Below are 10,874 nucleotides of genomic sequence, written 5' to 3'. Positions count from 1 at the left end.
GTGCTAAGATGGCGATGTTGTGAGCAAAAATCACAGGGAAAATACATCTTTTAATTGCCTGTTATTTTGAAAACATATTTTACATTGTTCATTTTAATAACCTTTTTTTTTTTCCTGTCAGGATTGCAACTAACGGAATGATCTACGCACGATAAAAATGAAACATAAAACAGAAGCAGACAACAGATTCGGTTTGCTTTTCTTTTCTTTTCTTTTTTTCCTGTGAATAGATTATTTATCTTTAATCTCATAAATACTAGTACCCAAGTTCTATTTTATCTGGAAGCAATGTTTAGTTTTTGTTGCATGCAGAAATACAATTTTGCATTCTCAGAAGCAGTTAAATGGATACTTCTCAAGAGTAAGAAGATAATATTTTGTCTATAATTAATGTGATAACGTCATTATTTTTTCATGAACAATTAATACCTTTCTGTCCACTGAAGATGACATCACCTGTGCTGTGGAAAAGACTAGCCATGGCTCAGTTTGCTGACCAAACCCAGAAAACAGGTGAGCCGTGATTGGTCGTTAACTTTTTTTCCTCAGACATGTCATCTTCAGTCGACAGCAAGTGGAAAAATGTGTCTTTAAAGGTGTTAATTGTACATGAAAAACAATGAAGTTATCATTACTGCTGAAAATGTCATTACTGAATCATTTGCTCAGGGCTCAGGTAACGACTAATCGCGGCTCAGCTTGCGAACGTCACATGACCAAACTCAGGAAACAGGTCAACCGTGATTGGTCCTTACTGTACGTGAGCCCTGAGCAACTGTGATGTCATTTTTAGTCGACAGCCAGTCACAAAATGGCCGCCCCCTCTGATGGCTAAAAACGAGTGTATTTTGTTGCTTAATTAATATTCTATAAACGCAATATTAATGAAATTATCATGTTTAGACTAGTGGGACTGCATGGAACATATTTTTTGCATTTACTTCCCTTTTAAATGACTGTACAAGTTGTATTTTATATAGTGTATGTGTTGAAAATAGTTAATAAATGTCAGAGGTCTCTTGTAATTATTAGCATACACATTATGACAGTAAAGGGATTGACAAGTCCCCCCAAATGTCCTCCTTCATCCCAATTTGGCAGCACCTGGCTTGCTGCCCACTCACATTGCCATGCCACTGTTGCCATGGCGATATGTGGACCTGCACAGGCCCTGAAGGCTGAATGGCCTGGTAGCGAGGTGGGGGTTATCACCAGTGACAGACTACGCCGGGCGCCTATCCAGAGGCCCGGGTGCTGGAGGAGGTACCGTCCCACCTCCACCCCCCCCATTTACCCCCACTCCAAAGGGGATATGCTGCTGTTTGGAAATCAGCAGAATCCCTGAGAGGGTCCCCGGTAATGCAGGGCTCCGGACGGTCCACTGGGGGTCGTCGGCCTGACTCCCGTAAGCTCGGGCCAGACGGGCTTGTCTGGGCTGGGAGGGGGCCCGGGCTGGACGGTGGCCCAGCGCAGTGACTGCCTGTCTAAGCAGGCGCTGAGCCACGCTGCCTCTCCTCCCCGGGCTCGTGCGCCTCTACTTGGATTTCAAAGCGATGCGGTTTTCCCTCTACGCCAACGCCGCCCACCCGTCCCCAAACACCGCCGAATTGCGCTCCAAATGTTTTTTCTGTTTCAGCCATGGACTCCCTCCCACCTCTGCTGCCTCACATTTGGGAGGAGAGGGGGGGGCTGTGCTGCTACACTGCACCCATCTGCCCCATGTCTTTGCATGCTGTGGCCCATGATGCTGCAGCATGGCTCTCTGGTCCACGCAAAAGGGGGAGAAAAAAAAACCTTGGCAATGACACCGGCGAGACCCCTCGGTTTGCGCTCTCCCTGTCCACACTGATGCACACCATCTGATTTAAAATGTACTTACACAGAAACTAGCGCATGTGATCATGCTCACGTAATGGAGACAGATGGTGGTTGATGCACACTTGAGTGAGTTCAATTGAAACTAACCATGCACAATATTTGGTGCATTCTGTTCGAGAGGGGCCGACTCGGAGTCACAAAGGTCCCAGCAGTCAGATGTGGTGCCACTGTGTCTGCGTGGATGACACCGATCATGAAATGACAGGATCGGCTCTCATTGGCCAAGATCTCTTCTTCTCTGGTCGCTCGTCGCTCGCCGCATGGCACTTCGCTGGCAGGTCCTCCGCAAACATTCCTCCCCTCCCGGTCGTGTCATTCCCGCAGCCGGCCTCCCTGCCCGGGGGGAGAGGTGGAGGGGCTTTAGGACGGTTGGGGTGGCCCACCACCATCAACACCACCGCTAAGCTGGTCCCGAGCTTCGTGCTTTACAAGTCCGGCCCACAAGAAATTCCACAAGCCGCTGACCAGTCCCCCCAGCAACCAGGAGAGAGGTAAAGGAGGAGGAGTGGGAGAGGGAGGGGAGGGGAGGAGGATTAGAGGTGGGTTGCTTTGTATTGTGACTGTCTGTTAGAAAACAAACATGCTCATATGTAAATACAACACTGTTCTCATTTTACACTTCTTTTTTAAAAAAAAAATCTTTTTTCTTACTATACCTGATAGCTGAGTATTTTTTATGAATCCTGTTCAGAAGACTACGAATAAAATTTTTTAAAAAAGCTGAATTTATTTTCTACTACTACTAAAACGTCATCTTTTGTTCTTCTAGTGTCTGGTTGAATTCAATGCTGACAAGCAAGAAAGGAGCAGAATGCTATTTTCGTTGGTTGGAAATAAGTGTGAACTATTTGAAATGTTTCCTTATTCATTTAAAAAAATATTCTATATGTAAATAAGGTTTGCTTTGATTGGGTCTCTCTGTTCTGCTTAATTTGATATAGAAAACAGTAAGGGCAAGTACCGATACCAGGTATCTGGATCGGTCTGCTACCTGGCCTTATTTCAAGGTATCGGTACTCGCAATGGCGGCTGATATCAGTATTGGCCCCCCCTCTTGTAGCTGTTTTAGCATTAGGAACTAGAAACTGGAATAATGAAGAATGGGAAATTTCTCTTAATTTCATACAATTTTAAGTAAAAATGCTATTTTGGGATATCTGTCATTGATTTTTTGGGAAATAGTAGTTATTTAAAATAAGTGGTATCAAACTGAAAAAAAAGTGGTATCAGACACCCATAGAAAACAGCTTTTCTCTGATTAGTTAGCTCCCGCAATGGTGGCCTCTTGTAGCCACCATATTTTCATGCCCAGTCAAATCTATCAAAGTGTAGTCTAAGTGTACACATGTGTTGAGTTGTCTGTTTTGGGGTATTTTGCTAGACTAGTGCAGATAGAAGAGGTTGTTTGCCCAGTTGTGGGAGGGAATGCAGCCGACTCCCAGTCAAATGAAGCGGCTCCTCACATTATTACATTTAAATGATTCAGAGGGATTGTACCATACTGTCGTCATCTTTATGAATGAAATACGATGACATGCACCACACACATCCACAGAGCTCAAAATCTGTCTCTCCACCAAAACGGCGTTAAACCACTTGTGTCACCACTTAGACCTGGTGTTAGCGATTCTAAAATCGAGTCTACTTTTTGTCAATACATTTCCAGATGCACCAGGGTTGTTTACGAGAATATGTCGGAATGCCTATCGAGGTTTAACACAGTCTACTAAATTCGCAAAAACGCTAAACTAGTCTCTCCCCGGCACAAAAATGATAACACCGTTTATGGAAATACGACAAATGTCAAATGCCTTCTTCTGATTGCCCCAACATCATCAGATGAATATTTCCCTCAATCCCAAACTGCTGATGGACACCTCAAGCAGCAGTAGGACAAGAGCCGTAAAGGCCCCCCTCCCCGCCCTCCTCCCTTCCCTCCTGTGTTTACTCTCCTAATTGCAGGGGAGGGGCCGGCTGACAGGCGAGCCATCACAGATTCCCCACAGGCCCGAGGCTGGGAACGCTCCCGCCGCCGTCTCCCAAAAAGCCACGACGATGTCCAACTGTCACGGAGGAGCCTTCGCTGGGCCCAAAGAGAGATATTAAAGAGTGGGGAGGAATTGGCACTGTTGGCACTAACAGGGGGTACACTTGAGATGTCCAAGTGGGTTAGGGTGGGGGCGTCGCCAAAGTGTCATTCAAAGCAAAGTGGGCTTTGGGCAGGGAAACACAACAAACACACACGCACACGGTTTCAGGCACAAGTTCAACTGATGTAAAAGCACTGAAGTCAACAAACCACTGATTGATTTTGATTTAAGGTTACTTACTTCTCTGACACTGTCTGTACAAAATGTTAAGTCTTTTGTAAAGTGCAGAATTTCCAATCCAGCTCGATTTTTAATTTTCACAAGTGAGTCTAACAGATCTGTAAATTTTCTCTAAAGGTCATTAATGACATTAGAAGCTATCTGCGAATCATCAATAAACAGCTACAAAAACGTTTGATTTAGTACAATTTGGCAGGTTTTAGCGACAAACACATTTTCTACTGTAGTTCTAGTGAATACTCACAAGAACAAGCAAAATGAGTATTCTCATAAACTAGGTAAGTTGTGCCTAATTAAAAAAAAAACTACTGTAGATAAAATTACGCTCACAATTTGGCATTCAAGATCTGAACAAACAACGCAAATTATCAAGTCTTAAAGTCGTAACGAGCTAATTCAATTATATATATATATAATTTATGTAATAATTAATCATTTATATATAATATCAATAATGATATACATATATATATATATATATATATATATATATATATATATATATATATTTTTTTTTTTTTTTTAATAAATTTCCTGATTATATTGAAGTGACACCTTTGAATGTATGCTCTCTATGAGGAACTTAGAAAAGACATAAAATGATGCATTCTTGGCTCCGCTTCACAAACTGGGATTTGAATGGACAGTTTCAGAGAAGAAAATATATTTATTTTGAAAAAAATTATAAAGGAGAATACCAAATAATGGTTCACTTCTATTGAACTATAGAGGTGAGTAAACTGTGCATGTATGTACGTACACTAACAGGCCATCCAGGGAGGTCTAATCCACTGTGGGTTGTAAGTGGGGAGGATGGGGTCAAAGAGATTCCCAGTGGGGGCCCACACACTGACCCTATCACATATTCAGGTCAGATAAACAAAACACAGTGGAAAGGAAGGTCAAAGTGGGAAGAGTCTCCTGTTCAGGAGCTCTCCAACACGGCAGATTCTCACCTCACAGCCCCCCAACACTCCAAAAAAAAAAATCATTTGATGAATCATGAATAGTCACACTAGCGCAAGTGCTGTGACCATTCTCCCCAAAATACATTATTATGGGGATTAAACATGAAATCTCACAATGTAACGTCTTCAAATGTGTTATGAATGCCTCCCAGAATCCAATTCAAATCCCAGGTTGCCAAATAAGCCTGAACAAATCCCCCCACTTTGACTTCGTCTTCCTTTGAAGACTCCACAGGTCCGGTCTGCAGGGCAGCTTTTAGCACGCCGTGCACACACCTCCACGTGCACGCAGGACGCCTACAGAGGCGAGGAGCAATGCAAGCCTCTCTTTGCAAACACATTTCCACTCACGCCGTCGCACAGAAACACTACGGATGCACCGACACCAGTCCTCTCAACTCAAACTCATAAAAACTCTCCGATTCGACGACACTTGTCATATATGTACTACTAGTCTGTCTTCTGAGTACGTGCTGTGGGCATTTTTATAGCTAGCTAATTGTTCTTCAAAAAGAGTCCACGCTTGCTTATAGCTTATTGATACTCAAGTTGATGTTTACTGTTAAGCTAAACAAACAATAAATATAACTACATTCTACATTTAAGCAAACACATGTAGCCTATACTCCATTTTAGCTAGCTAGCTTAATGCTACACATAATGCAAGCACTTTTGACATGCTAGCAAATAGCATCGATGTTTCAGGATAAACATTAAAACACCATATTTGCACATTAACAGTACAATAACATATACAGAAAGATGATATATCGATACACTTCCTACTCCGTGAAAAAAATAAATGGATCATTGTCATAACATTTGATCATTAACAGGAATGACATTTGTAAAAAAATAAATAAATAAATAAAAAATAAATGTAAATGTAAGTAAATGAGTTAATATTAAATATTACTATAGTAATATTTAATATTAACTCATTTACTGCCATAAATTCATAAAAGAAAACAAAGATCATTAATAATTAGGGGCAACAGGCAATTAAAATTTTTAATTCTACTTAATCGCATGACTTCACTAGTTAACTCACGATTAATCACAAATGTTATATCTGTCCAAATGTACAATAAAAAAATCTAGGTTTTCATACTCTTATTAACAAAAGTTGGAAAATCCCTCTGGTGTATTGCGACACCATCATGAAGCTTTCTACAGTGGCATTAACAGTGAATACAGCCGGGGTGGAATTTGTTACAAATAAATAAATAAAGAAAACTGAAAGAAAAGGAACTCTGATGACATTTTGCATTTGTGTTAGTTTTTATGGAAAAGGCATATGAAGCCATACAAAAAATAATCCCATGTTGTCACAAATGTAATTAGCAGCTTCAGAAAATCAAGACACATAACAAAAAAGACATTTTGGCATTAAAATGTATATGAAAAATATTACTTTATAATATTATTTTACTTTAATATTGTCACTGTTTAAATGTTAACAACTGCAATTATTGATCAAATTATATGAAAATGACCCTTACATCCTGGGAAAATTTAATATTCAGTGTTGTTATACAAAACACAACTCAAGTAGACTTTATATTTGTTATGGGCTAATTAGATTTTATTTATTTATTTATTTGTTTGTTTGTTTGTTTGTTTGTTTGTTTGTTTGTTTGTTTGTTTATAGGGCATTAAAAAACAACAATAGTCGTGGCAAAGTTCTGTACAAAATAAGGATTAAGCATAATTTGTTAAACATTATGATCGTAACAATAATAAGTGCTATTTAAGTAGTACACTCTAAAAACAGTTGAGTCAAAAGTAACCCAATTATGGATCAAAATTGGACTGATTCACTTCATGGGTCAATATGACCCAACTTTTTGGGTTGTTTTATACAAAATGACCCAATTTTTTGACCCAACTAACGGATCTGACCAATATTTATGAATTGTTTTATGCTGAAAGACCCATTTCTTGACTCAAAGTTGGGTCAAATCGACCCAAGTAGAGGATCGGCCTCTTCTTGACCCATAGTTGGGTTATTTTTGACCCAACTGTTTTTAGAGTGTAACTATGCGACATTCAATACGTTTGTCTTTGTCAATAATGTATCCATATAAAACACAATTTCATCCATATTTCAAAACATAATGACATATTCAAGTAAGCATGTATCAAAACACAGCTCACTTCATGCAATGAACAAAACTGTCAACTTTGAGTTCACTTGAGTGTCTTTGCTTCTCCTTCAGGCAACCTTGACTTGGCCTGATGTGCCGTCCTTCCCTTCCTCCTCCCTTGCCTCCTCAGTGATGTCAAGTGATGACAGTGAATTTAATTGCATCCGTTTGTTTGTCGGGAACTCCTGCGTAAACACAACGCAACACAACAACAATTACAGCTCTAATTAAAAGGCGTCAACTTGGCAAACGCACGCATGCAGTCATGGCCTTGTGGGGCCACATTTGATCTGCGTGGAAAATGGAAGGTTTTATGATTGTGCTTGCAAAATTGCAGCACTTAGAATCTACATGTGAACAAACTGCTTGTATTTCTTGTCATCTTTTGGCCTTTCTTTTGGAATATCGTGTGAATGTGGGAATAGCAGAGCCCGAAGGAAGTTTGATTTGACCTGGATGATTTTGTTTTGAAGACCTTCCTTTATCATTAAGAACAGTGCACAGCAAAAGTTGGAGTGTTAAAATTTCAGGGTTACATTTTTGGGAGTTGATTTGAGCGCCTGAGGTGCAACTTTAACATTTTAGAATTAAATGATGTCTAGGGTAAGGGTTATTTTACAGAGTGGATCACCTAGTGTTAAATTAACTCAGCAATAGATGTAGTTAAGCTCCGCCTTCTCTAGTTTGAGATAGATAAGTCAGCCATTTTTTCGAATCCACAGAAGGACAAACAGAAGGAATTTGGGTCCATGAAATCAATGCATCGTTATTAGTGCGAGAATTGATAAATATATTTTTCACTTATGCTGTCTTTTTTTTTGTTTTGTTTTTTGAATGCGGTAATGTTGTACAGTGTGTGGGAAAGAAGTGGCAGTTTAATTGATTAGTTAATATTAAAAAACAATTGTGTTAATGTAAGCAACTAATTTTGAGTGTTAAAAAGTACAGCACTAGATGGTGTAATATTATAACACTACACACAAGCGTAGTGCAAAATCAACACTGACCAGTGTTGACTATAGAGTTACATTTCAACTACCATCAGAGTTGGTTTAACTCCATCTCGGAGTTAAAAAAAAAAAACACTTTCAAAAGTGTTGTTTTATTTTTATTTTTTCTCTATCTCAGAGTTAAAAAGAAAAAAAAAGAAAAAACACTTTCAAAAGTGTCGTTTTATCTATATTTAATGTGGACCAATATAGAATTTTTTTGAAATGTTAAGTCTAATTCTGTATGAGTTGAATTAACACTGTCGAATTTGCTGTGTATGTGCGGACTGCTCCTCCATTTTGGATACATTTCGTGCACCTTCATGGCAAAGGTGGCATATATTGTGGTCTCTATTGAGTCTCACTGGCTAATTAAAATACAGCTTGTGATGATTCTCATTTGCCTCAAATCCCCTTCTTCCAAGCACACACACACACACACACGCTCACACCGCTGCTCATCCACTATGTATAATAAAGGTTTCACTTAACTGCACGTTTAAAAAAAATAATAATAATTCTGCAGCCAAAATGTCCTATACTGTTCCTACTGTTCTAATTTTGAAAGACCAACAAGAAGAAGAAAAAAGGTTGCTTTCTTGCTTAAAAAAATTTGCAAAAAAATGAAATACATTGTTTAAAAAAGGGAGGAGAAGAAAATGAAACTGTAGGGTTTAATTTCTTCCTCCTCAGAATAAATTCCTCCAACACATTCTTCCTCTTCATCCATGCATATATGAAACAAGAAGCAAGATGTGGGCTATAAGTGGTAAATATGCATGTGAGTGTGTGTGGGGTGCCAGTATTTAAATTCTCAAACAGCTTGTCTTCTATTTGCTCTCCTCAATTATTTATGATACATATGTTTATTCTATCACGTTTTTTTTTTTTTTGTACATAATGTGCCGAGGCAGTGCGAACGATTTATTAATTGGCCCCAAATCTTTCCAACCGCCACCCCTGCGCCCCTTCCTTGCCCCTCACGGCTATCAAAGTAGGTGCAGTGAGTGAGACAAAGTGGGAATCACAGGTTGGAGGAGGCCCTGCTTTCATGCACAGCCTAAGGTGGAGCGCAGCAGAGGCGGAGATAAAAAGGCGGTGGGAGCGCATGCAGCCCGCCAGGGGCGCTTAACTCCTTGTGCCTTTAAACGTCCTTTTAACACGCACACTCCCCGCGGACGGCCCCGCTTTTAGCAGCCCATCAATTATTGAGCTATATACTTCCACGGCGAGATAAACTGGCGCAGACGTGCTCGTTTGCTCATTTGACACGCAGTTTTATTATTATTTATTTTGTAAATCAACTGTGGATAGAAAAATAAATGTTGAAGAGGAAGAGAGGCTCAAAAGTGCATGTCCACAAAATGTCAAATAAAATGTAAATAATAAGCTATGTTGTCTTTAAATAACAAAAATATAAACAGGATATTTTTCATGAACGGTAATAAATAAATAAATTAATTAATTAATAAGAGACGTACCTTTAAGTAATAAAAAAACAACCATGTGTAAAATATTTTGAAATAATAATGGTCGTGCATGGTGCATAAAAGAAAAATCAATTATATTGATGTTAAAACATGGCCATATGTCAATATAAGAATATACCTATATGCATTATAATGTGTGTTTTTTTTAAATAATAATAATAATAATAATATAATGCAATGCGCCGAATAAATATTGAACTACCTGCTGCCGCTGCGTCCCCCATGAAAAAGAAAAAGAGAGCAATCCCTCTGCTCAGGTGAACGCTGCCGAGTGAAAGAAATCCAACGTTGGGGGGTCCAACAAAAAAGCGTGTAAGTGTGCGAGGAGAGCGATTGGATGATGACAATTTGGTGCAGGCCTTGCTGGCACGCCGAGAGCTACGAAAGCCTCCAAATTGTCAATAATCAATATTCCAATATGTTGCGTGTATTTGCTTCGCTTTCAACTGAAGAAAATGACGGTAAAGTATTTTACCTTGCATCTCGTCTTGCCATTGGAACATCTTCATCCTCCTCCTCTTCTTCCCGGAGCTCGTGTTTGTGCGTTTGTCTGGCGCAGGCCTGCAGTCTAGTGACACACTCGCTGCTCTGCGGATGAGAGGACACTTTTTCTTTTTTTAAGAAACAGGTCTCTAAATCCTCTTTTTTTTTTTTTTTGCCTGCATGCGACACGTCGCGGGTAATGGCGTCTTTCGACATTTTTTAAAACTCTTTTTTTCCATATGAAGGACGTTGATTGTCTTCATTTATTTTGCAATAGTTTTAAAATTCACTAACTTACGCTCGCAAAATGACATTTAAGAATGAAAAATGAAGTGATAGTAACTCAACTTTTCATCATTTTCAAACAGGATACTTCCACATAAATTGTACTTTTAAACTCCACTCGTTACAACCTACGTGGAAGAGTCTCGCGGGGCCATTGGATGAGGGCAGTGGTTCCAAAAAGTATCTGAGGTGGGGAGGGGGGAAGACCCCCCCCCTCTCCTCCCCCCGCACCCACCAGCACCAGTGTGTGTGTGGGAGCTGAGCTCCTATTGGCTGCCTCTTTGTACAAATTCCAACTCCAAGC

At 39.7% G+C, this 10,874-nt stretch overlaps 1 long non-coding RNA gene across 1 annotated transcript; it reads right to left on the bottom strand.

Moving 5' to 3' along the window:
* Positions 1-5,020: 5,020 nt before the first annotated feature.
* Positions 5,021-10,727, bottom strand: LOC144059610 (uncharacterized). Its single transcript, XR_013295689.1, has 3 exons — positions 10,634-10,727; positions 10,278-10,390; positions 5,021-7,508 (listed from the first exon to the last, which is right to left on the bottom strand). It is a non-coding gene; the product is annotated as an uncharacterized LOC144059610 (long non-coding RNA).
* Positions 10,728-10,874: the final 147 nt, after the last annotated feature.

Source organism: Vanacampus margaritifer, chromosome 1, assembly GCF_051991255.1.
Source record: "Vanacampus margaritifer isolate UIUO_Vmar chromosome 1, RoL_Vmar_1.0, whole genome shotgun sequence".
In the NCBI taxonomy this organism is placed as follows: domain Eukaryota; kingdom Metazoa; phylum Chordata; class Actinopteri; order Syngnathiformes; family Syngnathidae; genus Vanacampus; species Vanacampus margaritifer.
This window is presented reverse-complemented; position numbering and strand designations above follow the sequence as displayed.